We start from the raw sequence: 16,634 nt of genomic DNA on the forward strand, positions 1-16,634 counted from the left end.
ATTCTTCTAACATACTGTAAAATATTTCCCTGTTCTCATGGGCTATCTCTATCGATAATCTCTACTGATAAAACATGTTAACTTTATATAAGATTCCTTTTCGGCGATCGTTAAAATTTAAACCCTTACAGATATTTATTTATTTATTTATTTATTCACGCGCTTTAGTAAAAGCATTAACTAGCGGAAAAGGGAATTGTACTGGTGACTCTAATATATAGTAATGTATGCTGGAAACAAATAAAGTAAGTAAAAGATATATTTAAAAAAATCTGAAAGCTTTCGTATTTTATATTACGCAAAAAGGGGCAGTTTTTTTAACGTTTTGTGTGTTACCTTTATTTATTAAATATCATGTTCTTCGAACTTAAACCTTAAAATCCAATTCAACAGCGATATCGCAAAATATTCAAAAGAGCATATCTTTAGAATTTCTAATACACAGTCTCGCGCGCTGGAGATATTTTTTTTTCCCGTACAGTGTTACCATTGCTTGCTTTGAAATCGTTGAGTTTCTTAATCAGAAACACATAAATGCTTTACAAAATATGGATTAGATGATAAAACAAATTCCAAATTCGGAATTTCAGATCCAAATCGGTGGAGACGTACGTTACTCAAAATTTAGTGGCTCTAGGTATTGTTGTTTTATCATAATTCGAGAAACATACATACATTTATGCAGATTCTTCATTACTTAATTTCTTTAAATATAATGCAGGACTCTAATATTTGATTACAACAATTTAAAAAGTGATTCGCCGTTTATGGTGAATCAACGCAAAATGCCAAAACGAAATTAATAGCCCTTCTAGGCAAACGGCTCCTTTGGGATAACAATGATAATTAACTTCTAAAATAATTAATGAGAGAGCACATCTATTCAGCCTATAACAAGATACAATTACTACTTGCGCGAAGAAAATAAAATTTAAGAAAAGTACAGAGACTTGAAAAAGCAAACATTAACGAATTATTTTAAAACTTCTCCTAGAAATACATTCAAAACCCTTCTCTGCAACATAACTTGATGCAAACTTGTTCCTTCCACGGCAATTCGATTCTCATTTACATATTCCGCCACTAAAGTACGAGATTGGTTGGACTCGTGTCACAGTGCACGCTGATAAAGTCTAGTTGCGTCAAACATTTAGGACATCTTATGGCAGTCGCCTTCGATAATGTCGTACCATTCGATTTCGTGGCTTAATTTTGTCTTGCGAAGTTCTATGTAGCTACGATCGGTGTTTAAGCATGTAAAAGGTTAGGGTAAAATACGCTGAGTTTAGAACTGCGGTTAAGTTAGTATAGCTGCGTCTTGAAAGACATTTATTCTGCCGAAAATGGCGTCTATCTCTGCTTCTCAGTTTCTGAATACATGTGGGTAGAAAAAGACACAGATTTACGGTTAGAATAATTTTAATTAAAACTCAGATTTTTAAATTAAGCTAGTTAGTTGTATCCAATTACAGTAGAATTATTAGAATTAGTTGTATCCAGTTATCCGAATCAATTCGGACAGGACCCCATTCGGATAATTGGATTTTTTTCGAAGAAAGATTCTATGTACACTTTAATTAATTACTGTTGGGTTGAGGCGAGCGAACGTTTTTTCTTATGCGCATGCATATTAATTATGATGGCGCAGCTGTCTCTTCTACCGACACATCCGTCATTCGAGCTTCGAGCGTAGGGAGATGCTGATATGTTATTTGCTGTGTGATACTCAATATGATTTCCTGTGTGATATCTTTATTCATTATTCATGTAAATAAAGTGTGTTGTCCTACGATGGCTTCTTTACTCTAAATATTGGCCTCTGAACAACAAATGGTAGCAGAGCGTGGTTTTTGATCTACTTCGTTTCCCTTTCTTTCTAATTCTTCAATATCCCAAGTTTCTAAGGTTTTATTTTTTCCTATATAATTACTACCCTTTAAAGATTCGTTAAATTTAACTGATCGTTCTTCAATTATTTTGTTACTTGCTATATCATAAATACGATATCCTTTTCTTTCTCTAGCATATCCTAACAAATTTTGAATTAGTATTTTCATATAACTGAAATACATTTTTTATTTTAGAAACAATATTTTCAAGCATTTCTTTATTATTACAGAATACAGCTAAATCATCAACATACAAACACAATATAAAAATGTCTTTGGTATCATTATAAATGAATATACAATTATCAGATGCTAACTGTACCAGCCCAAGTTTTTCTAATTCAGGCCAATATTTAGAGTAAAGAAGCCATCGTAGGACAACAATTATACTATGCATTGTATGTTGAAAATGGTAGAAGAAAACTATTTTTAAAGAAAAAACGGTTTTAATTAATTAAAATGAAAAAGCAACGCTTTTACGCACAGGATACTCTAGAATACTTACAAGTGCTGAAAGTCATTGGTTTGCTCGGTCAAAGTAAGCTGTTTCACTGTATTCATCCATTTTCGGGCAGCCGAATCGCGCATCCGCTTGACAATGAGAAGTTGCATGTGGCCACACTCTTAATTTTTTTAGTCTTAATTTTTTTCTTAAATTCCGAGAGTGATTCGGATAATCAGCGATTCGGATAGTCGAAGTTCGGATAATCGGAATTGTACTGTATTTTATATTTTTTTTTCTTAACGATTTAATGTTATATTGCGCATCATTTTAATAGATAGTATTTCTGAAAATTACTTAACTGAAGTTCTAAATTTATAAAAAATAATTTCCGTTATTAAACCTTCCTTTAAAAAGAAGGAAATTTGGACGCGATTAAGATTGAACAAATTCTATGTTTTCTCCAATGCGAATCGTAAATGTTTTTCAAATCGCTCTAATCTTTCATTCAAAAATAACAAGAAGGGAAAACAGATTAATGAAATACTAAACATTTTTCAGATGGGAAAGTGGTTAATGACTCTGACTGCCGTACCGAAGCGCCCGGGTTCAAATCCCAGAGAAGGCATGGAGGTAAAATTTCCGTCCCTGTTGTTGCTTATGCTCACTTGCTTAACATTATCTGACGTCAACTTAAGTCCACGATATTCCTCGTGGCAAGGGGCGCTAGATTACGCCTGCCCGTGGCAACAGCCTTAAGCACCATTCAGGTGACAGCGAGATTTAGCTCAGTTTCGCCCCCAATTTTGATGGACCCCGGGAAGCGTATTGGCAAACCGCACATTGAGTTGAACAGTGTTAAGCGAATTTCGCTTACTGCGCATGCTTGATGGTGTACCTTTGCGCGGAAAGAAATATTGGCGACTAAAAGCAACCCTACGCTAGCTTATTCGTGACAAAGAATCTCTAAGGTGGCTGTCGAGTGTGGTCGCGTGATGTTTACAACTTCAATGTTGTGGCACTTTGTTTATTAGTTATTTTAACGTTCATACCGATTGCACTTGCTTATTTTTCTAATATATGTTTCATTTTAATTTGTCTAACAGTGCATTTAATAATTGTTACCATATATTGTGCATAATAATTCGTTTTTTTTTTTTTTTTTTTTTTTTTTTTTTAAAAGATGTAATTTGTTTACATGTTATAATTCTCAGTAATGTAAACTTGATTTTCCCGCTTAGTTTGAGCCCACCAGCGGCCGAGCGGTAAAGACGCTGAACACTGGTAGTTCGGTCTGAGGTTCGAATCCCGCGAACGGGCTGGCTGCATGGGCGTTTTCGTGGTTTTCCCCATGTGTAACGTGTATACGAGCCAGTTTCCCTTAGAAAGTCCTCCACGAAAGGCATCCCTCCCTTTAGGCAGATAGCCCTCGTGTGCTTTGCCATAATTAAATACACCAACACCAACCCGCTTAGTTTGTTAACGTATATTCGCGCTTTTATTTCTTATTTAAAAGAATTAAATAAACAGCATTAAGAAATTGTAAAATTTCTTGAATGTTATTTGCAAACACTTGCTATATTTTTTACGTATGTACGAATGGAACGTATGGTAAATTCTGAATTGTTTTTATTCCTTAAAAGTGTAACGAATAAATATTCAACTAATATATCCTAAATTTCAGTCTTTTTCTGAGCGAAACTTCGTACAGTTCCAAAGTAAAGTGCAGAATTTCATAAGTATAACATCTTACATTTTGAATGCAAACACTGCTTCACATTATTTCGTAATAATTATTTACATCTCCATCTATGCCTGTATCAATTTTTTCATCGGGTTATTTATCAATAATTCCTGGTAGAATTAGAAATATATTATTAGAAAAGGTTTTTCCTGTATCATCTGCAAGGAACAGAAATTTAAAGCGATGAATTGTTGGAATGAATTTTAGTCAGCATTTGAAGTTATTTAGAATTCCACTGCAGTGGAAAATATGTTATTTAGATTTCTGTTGCATTAAAAATTATTTAAAAGCTGCATAGAAATATTATTTTGAAATGCAAACCTTTTAAGTACCAAAATTAAAATTATTTAAAAGGTAGCTATTGTCAATGATGATAGATTAATTGACTTGTCAAGGGAAACAAACCAAGACTTCAGTACATAAACAATATATTTTTATTCTGGGGGGTGAACATTGTTATTAATGGTGATATAATCAAATAAATAACAAAGAATCTGAAAGTGAAACGTATTTTACCATTTCTTTGAATTTAGATATTTTTCCGAATATTCCAAGCATTTAAAAGAAACATATTTCACAATATTTTACATATTTTGTAACTGTGAATGTACTCGTAGTTCCGGAAGTTCTGAATATCTGCAGAAACACATATTTCAGTATATGATTTAGCTGGCTTAGTAAGTTAATAAATAAATTTTTCTTTAATATTAACAAATGATTTTATATTAATAAGAAATTGATACATTTGTAATGCCATCCAAAAATTCTTTAAGACTGGCAAATGCGTACATAAATTTGATTTCCCCCGAGTATGTGTGACGAGTACGTTCCATTAGACTTCGTGATTATTTTGTAACAGCTCTGCTTATTGCCAAAATTGGGTCTTTATGCATATATATATATATAATGCATACAACATACATGCAAAGTTATGATAGCTGTTAATATATCATAATTGACTAAACATTACGAATACTGTTTCTCTTTCAAGACATGTACTTTCAAATGTTTCCATAACAACTTCTGAATTTATTTAGAAAAAATTCTACTGATAAAATACTACACACAGAAATATTTTTAAATGGTGTTTAAGAATGCTGTTGATTTTTCAGAGACACAGTAACAATTTAACTGGTTATAACCTTAACAGAGCAGAGATGTCAAACAGAAAAAGAAATGCCATTAGAAATGCTCAAATGCCAAATTAAAATATTTGATCATAAAACAAATGTAATTACAGTTAACTTATTTTCGAACTTGAAGATTGATTATCAAGTATAAGTTAATGTTTAATAAAAGAATTTCATGAAAACAAACTAAATTTGAAGTACAATGAAAATAGATTTTATTTTACCAAAATAGCTTAGTACAATGATTTTGTCAATGTATTCTTTATGTTTATTTATGGGAAATTAACAGAATGTAACCTATGTTATGAATATAAAGGTAATTTTTATTTTTAACTCTCGCTAATTAAATATAAAACATTTACAAAAGTTTGAATATTTGGTGTAAAATTCGATTTTTCATTATTAAGATTACATGCCCTTTCCACCGATTACTTTTCTTGATTTAATAAATCTCCTTTCGGTCTTTCTTACACCTTATACGAGTTTCACCCACTTTGGTAATATGTACTGTGTGAGAACTCTGGAAAACTTAAGCGACTTCTCGTTACGTTTTGGAAATTACAACAGAGGTTTGGAATAGGTGTAAAAAAACCTTTTTATAGACTCGGACAAATTAACAGAGTGCACAGCTTGTTCATACAGAATCAGCCAGCATTTATGGCATAAATCAAAAGTCATGAAATTAATTCAACTAAGTAAATTTAGTTAGTCTGAAGGCTACACAGAAAGAAACTGCACAAATTATCTCAGACCTAATATTGTAGTATGATATTCAAATAGATTCTACCACCTAAAACCTCTTCCTTTCAATACTACTGCTTTCTACCTCATACGAATACACTCAAAATTAGCATTCTGGCAGGAAAATGGAAAGGAAGAAAGAAAAGCTAATTATCATAAAATAGCTGGTTAATAAAAATAATTGAGAACTCTACAACCTCAATTCACTATTTTAATTTAGCCATTTTCATTTTTATGCAGCCTTTATATCGAAGTATGCATTTGTTTTGGTGTCAATAAACTTAATTCTTTCATTTTTTACCCGATTACATAACATCACATGCAACAGCTGTAAATATGAAAAACACATGCATATATCCAGCAGCATGTTAATTTCTTTGGAATATATGGTGTCTGTCATCTACAAAAGAAAACTGTAAATTCAGAATATAAGATGTGAACATAGGTCTCCTGTTGGATAATATAAGAAAGTCACACTTTCTGGTATTACTATTATTTTTTATTATTTGTAGGACCTTAGGTCCTACAAATAATAAAAAATAATAATTAAAAATTAAACACTGTGTAGAGAGTAAAAAGCATAACACAGAAACTTAATGAAAAATTAACATGTATATCACTTTGCCCAAGTGTTATGGTCAGAATCCCATTCTGTATAATAATATATGCATTTGACATTATTAGGTATTGCTAATTAAATTAACATTTAAATACTTCAATGAAATATTAAGAAAATGAGAAAAATTATGAATATTACTTACTATATGATATGAATTTTTTAAAAGTAAGCTAATTAATAAACAAAGAGCAAAATATATAGTTCCATATTCCTTACGCTGAAGTCTACTTCATGCTTATTATATCATCATTAGTTATGAGGGCAGAACATTTGTGGTCAAAAAATCATGAGGAACATTTTAATAACATAGGAAAATCTCATATAATGGCCAGTAGCTAAACTGAATGAAATGAGTATTTTAAATTCATTAGAAATTTAGGGTCGTGTAATGTTTAAATATTTCAAGTTTTGGAAGAAACTATTTAAAATGTCTTCTTTTTTGGGCGTGGGTTGCTTCAACTGCTTTTGGGCTACAGATTTCAGCCATATAATCTCATAAATAGCATTTAAAGATTAATTTTTTAACCCAGGCAGATCATATTTCCTCATATGAAATTATTGTTCAAAATTTATTCATTGCCTTACTTATTCATTACACACAATATATTCATATACTTATTAATCATATATTAATACAATATTCAAATACTAATTATTAAATCCTTAAAAAATATTCCTCTATTAAAAGAAAAAAACATTTTAAAATGTCCAATTGAGCAGTATTTGTTTTACCTCAAAATATGTTACTATTGTATTATTTTTCAAATTCATTATTAATACATGAATTAAGTAAACTCAAGCATTATTTAGAATCAAGGATCAGTGATATGGGATGTTTAGAATGTTCAGAGTTTTATGGAAAAGTACTACTGAATGGTAAAAAGGTTTATTAAAATTCAAATACAGTAATTCAATGATGTAATATACACATATAATTAATATGCACAACAAACGATTATTGTATGAAATGCATGACAGAGCAAGAATGAAAACATACATGAATTTACATAAGCTGCAAAATAAACAGAATACAGGAAAACTCACATAAATTTACAATAATATGAAACAATTAAGTGTTATGAGTAATAATATTAGTCAGAGTTTTCTTTATAGTTAAATCTTCATTTTCATTGCTCTTTTAATATCTTTTGTTGGTGGTTAGCCTGCACGCATTCTTTAAGGATAATCTCTGTAGCACTTCATCAAAACCTAAATTGTTGAAACAAACATTACCAAATGCTAACTTGTAATGACATTAATACATGCATCATAACAAATACACAATGAATATTAATAAAATGTTAATGTACCAATATTTCTTGTTTCAGTAGTATAAATTCTTGAAATATCATAAAAGAGGAATTAGACATTTTTGATTAACCATTCAATTATACATCTATCAATTTCAGTGTTATAGTGTGGCACCAGGGTAACTATGTGACACACTAATCCCCTCGAAGATTTCTGATTTACAAAATAATTTTGGCAGTAACTTGTAAAGGCTAAAAAAATATCAAAAATATACAATTCTTAAGTAATTACGTATATTTTGCAGAAATACTTCGGAACTGTTTGAGCTGGTATTCGTGAGAATCCTTGAGTAATTTTTTGAATGCAGAATAGTTTAACTGAGAAACAACAGAATTCAGCCAAATGATATCCCTAAGTATTATTTCATTTCACTTTCTAATGCATGCATAATAGCATTAATTAAGAATTTAATAAAAACATTAAAAATAATTACATGAAGCAATATCTCTAAAATTTCAAAATTGCATATAATTAAAATCTAGTTTAATATCTGCAATACATTTTTAACTCATCATATTTTCATAAATTAAACTTTACAATCTAAGACTAATTACAATAAAGCATACTTTATGACACAAGAATATGAACTTCCAGATAATGTGTATCATTTAGTCTGAGATTAAAAACTATGCTAGGAAACATTCTGGAAAACCACATTTAATACGTTATAAACTATTTTACTTTCCTAGATAATCTCATCAAAATTATTAAATATTCATCAATCTTTTGATCGTCAGTTTCTATTACGAGGTAGAATGTATTCACCAAGACACAAAGAATATGTATTACATACATGTAAAATATAGAAAATACAGTGGTTTTGCTCTGCGCGAGCATGCAACCTATAATTAACTTACTGCAGTTTCAGGATCTTACCCTAGACCAGTACTTTCGAGAACATTCTGGCATGTTATATAACTGCTAGTACACATACTGAATATGTGCCATTTTTCGTCAGACTGCTTTCTTCTACCGCTGCTACAAGACCTTGCAGCTGCTCCTCCCATCTTGTTCTTTCGTTTGTTAACGCAGATATGACGTAAAGTCTAAATTTAATCTTACTTACTTTAAATCAATATTGAATATATAATTTTGAGAATTTCATCTAAATGCAAAATGATCTGCTCGGAGAATTGAATAAAGATGTGGGATCTAAACAGCTAAATCCTTCTTTGTCGTCATTTTGCAACCTTCTATCCAGCCATCACAATGCCCGGCCTATGATGTAGTTATATTGTCAAGCTTTGGTCATTCCTGTGCCTGCCAAAATATTACATATACACGTATGAAAATTATTAATATAAGCTACATAATGTAATATACTACAATTGTTTTGTCACAGTAATTAGAATAAAAGTCTGAAATATTGCCGTGTCTTGCAAAATATCAACTAAATCTGTATACAAGATACGAAATATCAACTAAATCTATACACAAGAATTTTCCATTAAAAATTTCTGTGCAGACCTGATAATCATTCTATATACTGCTCTTTGTATAATTTACTGAACTGTAAAGCTCCAGGTATACAAAACATTTCAAGACACTCGATATTTATTCTGTTGCAGAAGCAGACTGTTTATTTTCAATATATATATAATAATAAGCAAAGATGATACGTGACAAATCTTTCAGTTCTATACTTTTTATATCTAATATTCAGTGCACTATTATGCTAATAAACAATCGTTATTCTCAAATCCTTGCATTATATGTTGGTGATTATGGGTGGTCTATTATTCATCTGTTTTCTTATCCGTCATGGCGACTACACTAAGTCTGTTAATCAAAGCTCAAATGTATGCCTGTCTCCTGTAATTTTAAAGAAATATTTGAAGGAAAGATATGTTAAATTACATAATAATTATACATACTTTGCCTGTGTGTTTACAGTCAGACATAATATTCAACAACTAATATGCTTGAAAATGCCCAAGTGGGATTTGAATGGCTTCAATAACATATACTGGAAAATTAAATAAAAGTATTATAAAATTATTGCGCCCATTTGGATGGCTTAAGTAATAGTTGTGTAATAAAAGAACATTTTAGGTATGATATTAACTAATTAATTTTTTTTTATCTCTTTGACCTTTAAAATGAAGAGGTAATGTTTCTAGTTGATATTATGTGAAAACCTAAAATGCAAACAAAAACTATACTAAATATAAAAAATGTTTCCAAAGTTCATACATCTGCAAGAAACTAATAAAGTCAACAATGCCTGATTAACTGAATTTGTTGGCAGATGATGATTCAAATCTGAATATAGAAGACATGTAAACTGTATAAAAGCATACTAAATTTATATCAGTGTACGAGTCATCATATGTGTGAATGAGTGCTTACTATAAATTAAGTACAAGTCTTACTCTGAACTACTTAGTATGCTTATACACTAACTTTTGCATTTTCTTAATTCATATTTTTAATTAGCATTATTACAAAATTAAATAATGTCTGTAATAATTGTAACTGAAACAATTGTATTTGAAATTTCACCTCTTTCATAATAACCACAATTGCCTAGTATATATTCATTAGCAAAGCATACAATTAAGTGCTTCACAGTATTATTAACAGTAAGGATGCTATCACACGTCGGTTTGTTTCGGAAGAACAACTGTTTGGAACAATTTTTCTGCTTTGTCACAACAGCCAATTATCATAGATCACTTTGGGGTTAACATGGGAAACTGGTTCTCCATTACAAACAAGCTGATATATGATTGATTGAAAACGAACAATTTGCAATTTTTTTAGAAAGGAAGGAAAAAGTCGCATGTCTTTCTTTCAATAGTAAACCAGGCAGAACAATTGTCCGAAACAAGTTGTTCATGTGAAACAAATGCTGTGTGATAAGGGTCTCAGACATCATTACTTACATCTAACATTTCACTTCCAGAAACAAGGGTCAACATTTTTCAGCTGCCATTCACTGTGCCAATGCCTGAAATTAAAAAAAAAAAAAAAAATTATAAAAATCTTTAAAAGGATGATTCAAGTATTGAAAAATCTTAGATCATAACTTGGTCATACACACAAAATATATTATTTTTTATACCAATAAAATAATATGTTGTTCAGCGCTGAATGAATTATTTAACAATAGGAGAAGGTCAATGGTTGTGAAATCACATCATAATAATAAGAGAATTTATAAAAAATGAAATAAGGGGTTTTATCTTTATTTTATTTAAATTTTACTATTTAGTTAAGAATAATTATCCTACTAACTTTAATTCATATATTCAATTCTGAAACACACCTTCTACAACTTATCTTTGGCTACTATAGTCTGTGTAGTCAGCTTGGCAGATACAGTCAGCAAATGATGATTGACAGATTGTTATCTTGTCTTCCTGGTATATGTTACATGTATGGCCCTGGTACACGTATATGTTTTCCTACAACTTGCATGATCGCATACATACTTTTTCACTGCAGAAATATACAATTTTATGAAGAACTAATTTGCAATAATATATAGCATACATGAAAACAATCCAAGCATACTTTATATTAAAGTGCAATGTTATGTAATCATTGATGAAAATTACATACATCAAAATATACTTTATTGTTGACTTTACTATTACTTTAGGATTATTAAAAATCATCATCAATTCCTACATGCTGTACAATCATCTGCCTTTTAAAAATAGAACTTGTTACATTTAATATTTCAACAGATTTTTCTATTCAATAGATATTTGATAATATAAGGAGTTAAGTAAATTTGAACTAATTATATTTTATTTTTACCAATTCTTTACAGTTATACCACAATTCATTACGTTATTTTATATCATATTAACTTCAACCAAAACATTTCAGCACATTTTGAGATAAAAGACTCAAGTACCTTGCATCAGTTTTAGCTGTAATAAAATTACGCTTTATATACTAATAACTCTCTTCTTGAAGTTTCTCTAAAATGATGTTTCTTTTCGAAAAAATTAAAACCGTAAGGAAACAAATTATTTCTTAAAACATCTTTCTTAATGCTACATTATATAGAAATTTAGGAAATGTTAAAAAATGTTAATGAACTGTATATGTGTTAAAATGCAATATATTACATATTGCACATGTAACATATCAAATTTACTGAAATGGGAAAATATATACATACCTGAAAGCAATCTTGCAATAGCATTTGGTTTGAAGCTCGCGCTATCCACTGGAGCATCTACATTTACGCTGACTTCCTTTACCCATTTTTTGCACTCTTCAATCGAATTTAAACGTGATCGTATCGTTCAACTTTCCAGTTGTTGGAGCAGTACGGGAAAAAAATCTAATTTTACACAGTAATTACTTTACATTGCACATATACTCTACGAAAACTTAAACGCCGGATTTGTTTACAATCAGATGGCGGTATATCTACCACATACGGTATTTATCCTCTTTTCAAATCGCGCCAACATAATAATTACGCCAAATTTGTTTCTGGGCATGCGCAGTATGCGACATTCGTTTAACACTGTTCAACTCAATGTGCGGTCTGCCATTACGCCCCCGGGAAGACGGGTCCGAGGATCTCCCACCAATCCACATGAGAGGGAAATTGGAAAAGTAAACTCTGCGGCAAAGCGACACAAGCCTCTGGAGGCAGAAGGGAAGACAGAAGAAAAGGGAGTTGCGACGCAATTACCCTTTCATGTCAAATTCCATTTCAGATCACATGACAGTTTAATGTACACTTGTTGGGTTCAGACTTGATCGATAAGTAAGTAATACAGATTAGATGACGGATCTTTTTCATTTGGTTAGAAAATTTATTGCTCTGTTATTTTTAGAATGAAGACAGGCGTTAAAGGGCTATTAATTTATTATTTGAAAGCTAGATTTTATATTTTAAATATATATTTACAGTAGTTATTACAAGTGTTTCTGAAATCTGAAATCTTTCACTTTTTATTTATTATTAATTTTACTTTCTTCCTCAGTTGCGATAATATTTGTCCATAATGTAATTGGTATTATATCTACACACATATTTCAATATTTTATTTTGATTACTTAACACATTCGTTGCAAAGTTGAAAATAAAAAATCTGATTTGTACACCATATGACTTCCTTGTACGGAAGATTAAATTATAAGAAATTTTCCTATATTTGATTTAAACATATTGAATTAACAGTTAATGAATTTTGAATTAAGAAATCTACTTCGTCGATAGCACATAAATCACAATAGAATAAATGCACTCTATAAGTTCACTATATTTATTTACCACAGCGACACTTCGGCACTACACTTAACAGGTTACATCTCATTCATTTTATAAATCAGGGAGCACAAAAATTATACCATTTGAAGAATTATCATAACTTCTATTCAAATACTATAATAAATCTAAAACGATGTATAAAAGAAATTAAACAAATGAAAAAGAAACAGTTTTTCGCGGACGATTCAGCGCACTATACCTAATGCGCATACGCTACTAATTAATTCAATTCTTACTTCGCGACAAGGCAAAAGTCCATAAAAATTCAAAATATTTTCATTAAAATTGAAAAGATATAGAAAAACATAAAACAACAAGTAGAGTTAAAACAATTAAAACAGTAATTTTTTACAATTAAAATTCAGTTTCTACGCAAAAGCAAGCTAATAACTTAAACGATAATTCCAGAATGAATTAAGCATAATTTAATTCGCAATAACAAAAAAGACGTTACTTTGTTGTTCCGAAGCTTAGTTTCTCTAGATTAGCAACAAATCCATTATTCTGCTAAGTTTCAAATAAAAACAAACATGGCTGCTATGGTATCAAAACTTAGGCTTAGCCTCACTTAAAAAAACGTTTAATTGTTGAAAATTCCGCAAATTAGATGCAGGTTAACTAGAGGCAGAAAACTCTCAACCAGAACAACATAATTCAATCCTTTTTAAAGCAAAAGAAGCGCAATTTACAAACATATAAGAAAGAATAAAGAAACTGAGTGAAAAACCGAGTAACCGAGTGGATATAGATATATATATTTATACACGTTTTCAGACGATTGTAACTAAAATGGGAGATGCACATCTGCATGTTATGGTAGTCCTATATACAAAATTTCAATGTTCTGAGGCTACTCGTTTTTGAGTTACGTGAGATATGTACGTACGTACAGACGCCACGAAAAAAAATCTCATCAAAATTCATTTAAAATCAGTTTTATAATTTTTTGTGGGGAAAAGAGTCCTTTATTCTGTCCTTACGTACAGATGTCACACAAAAACATCGTTAAATTGCATTCGATGGCGATCAAAATGTATATTTTCGTTGAAATATGGTACCCGAAATTTTACAATACTTCCTTTTTACTTCGTACAAGGAAGTAAAAATATGAATGATAATTTTTAGCTGTGCGCTTAATTTTGAATGTCTCACAAAACAATGAAATTATTTCGCCAGTTGATGCAGTTTGTCTCTAACGAAAAGGCTTGACGTTGTTATTAGAAGAAATACTGCTGTGACCTCAAAAATTTGCGAAAATCTTAGTTTCATTTATTTGTAACTGTCAATGTAACTGTAATCATTGCATTGCATTCATTTAGATATGTGGATATTAGAAAATAAATTTCTTACTTAACGTCGTTTGCCTTATTTGGCATTTATAAACTTGTCTTAATATTCCTTTCTATAATAAAATAATCTGCAGCGCAGATTTAAAATCATCAAAGGTTTATTAATATTCTTCTCTGGTAAGTTAAAATCTCATTTTATTTATTTTTATGATCTTAAAAGCATGTCTCAGTAGATTATTGATAAAATATTTTAAATTGAATGTGAAATACCGTAAGTATATACGTGGAATTGCAAATCTGAAATTTATAACTTTTATAGTTTTCTTTTTTCCATAGACTCTTAATTATTCATTTCCGCATAAGCGTGCGGGTGATTTTGATTTTTTTCATTAAAAAATTAAGAAAATGAAGCTTGACGAGAATGCCAAAATAGCATTATTTAACATCTTTTCCCATAACTTAACAAGATTAATTATAATGACTGCATGAACATTTTAAAATTTGTTGCCTAATGTTTGGAACTGAAATTTGGTTAACTAATACTTGATACTAAACTCTGAAAGTACTTATTTAAAGAGACTTGCAATTTTGTATGTACTATTACTTTTATTACCTTTACATTTATGAGACTTACTTCCCCATTTTAGAAAACTTTTTGTAGTAATAAGCCTTAATACAGTGGCATGATTTATAAGTATATAATACGTATTTATAAGTATATAACATTAATCACATTGCAGCACAGCATTTAATGTAAGTTTTACGTTTTCTTCCAAGAATCGTAGGGCTCGCCAGTGGCCGAGCGATAAAGTCGCTGAGCACTGGTAGTTCGGTCCGAGGTTCGAATCTGGCGAACAGACTGGCTGCATGGGCGTTTCAGTGGTTTTCCCAGTTTAGTAGTTTTTAGTAGTGTACCGTGTATACTTAGAAAGTCCTCCATGAAGGCATCCCTCCCCTTAGGCAAATAACACTCGAGGCTTTGCCATAATCACATAAACCAAATCAAAATAACGTGTGCATCTAAAATCATGTTATATCAAACCCACGAAATGAATGTACCCAGAATTCGTGTTGCCTCGCCATTAAAATCTCTACTTCTAAAAGAATAAACTTGGAAACTCAATTTAAAACCTTGGAAGATTACCATGCATGATACTCTAGTATGCATCTTGAATAAAATATAGGCATATGTTACTGATTGTTTAGGTACACTCTGCGCACAAAAAAAGGACAGTTCTATATCTTCCGTTTTATTAGACTGATTGATGAGATTTGATTTGCGTTTTTCATATCTCAAAAGCACGATTTAGGATATATACTATATATATAGGGCTGTTTTAACATAGGTATTTTGACGCTAAATCGGACTTTTTGGGGAATGGTAAAATCAAAATATGCAAAAAAAATTGGTATACGACTCAAATTATGCCTTAATGTAATATCTCGTAAAATTTAATGAGAAACTTGACGAGAAATTGAAAACTGATCTTGGCACCCTTTTTTCTATTTGCACCAAGAATAATTCACTTAATGAAATTCTTAATTTATGGTAATGTATTTTGTTTACCTTTTATTTTAACTTCCGTAAAAAAAGTACGTCATTAATTTTTTTCAAACAATTTTAACAAAGTGAGTAAACTACATTTAGCGTTATTATCTCTTAGGAAAAATATGCCATTTTTTTTAAATGCGCCAATTCATCCATTCACATATATCTTGGAAGATTTTGATTTAAAAGCTTTTAATTTTTTGCAGGTATGCCTAAGAATAAATCTACTTTGAGGTGATGGTAAAAATTTCACAGGATTCTTTAATCAAATAGTTTGCGAAAAATTACTAAAAAATACAAACTAAAATAATTAATTAAAATATATCTGCGAATTTTATCTGGATTGAATCTAAATTTCGAATTGTGAAAGAAGGAATCAAATAAGTAAATCGGTATGCAATTTAAAAAAGCACAACCACCGCATAAATCTTTGACGATATTCGAAATTTACGACTTGGAACTTCTGGTGATTAAGTTGCCATTTCGGTGGCTCTGAGTAATAGGTTGTTTAACTATTTTTATTAGCAACAAATCCATTATTCTGCTAAGTTTCAATAACTATATTGAAACTTAGCAGAATTATGGATTTGTTGCTAATCTAGAGAAACTAAGCTTCGGAACAACAAAGTAACGTCTTTTTTGTTATTGCGAATTAAATTATGCTTAATTCATTCTGGA

At 30.3% G+C, this 16,634-nt stretch overlaps 1 protein-coding gene across 1 annotated transcript in view; it reads left to right on the top strand.

The window, feature by feature from the left end:
- Positions 1–14,365: 14,365 nt before the first annotated feature.
- LOC118184127 (uncharacterized) overlaps positions 14,366–16,634 on the top strand; it is a 68,857-nt gene continuing 66,588 nt past the window's right edge. The window contains exon 1 of the mRNA XM_035353777.2: positions 14,366–14,584. The gene's annotated coding sequence lies outside the window, so the exon portion shown is untranslated. The remainder of the gene's footprint in view (positions 14,585–16,634) is intronic.

This window comes from Stegodyphus dumicola, chromosome 12, assembly GCF_044657685.1.
Source record: "Stegodyphus dumicola isolate Sdum_Otavi_A_Nest chromosome 12, ASM4465768v1".
Lineage (NCBI taxonomy): Eukaryota > Metazoa > Arthropoda > Arachnida > Araneae > Eresidae > Stegodyphus > Stegodyphus dumicola.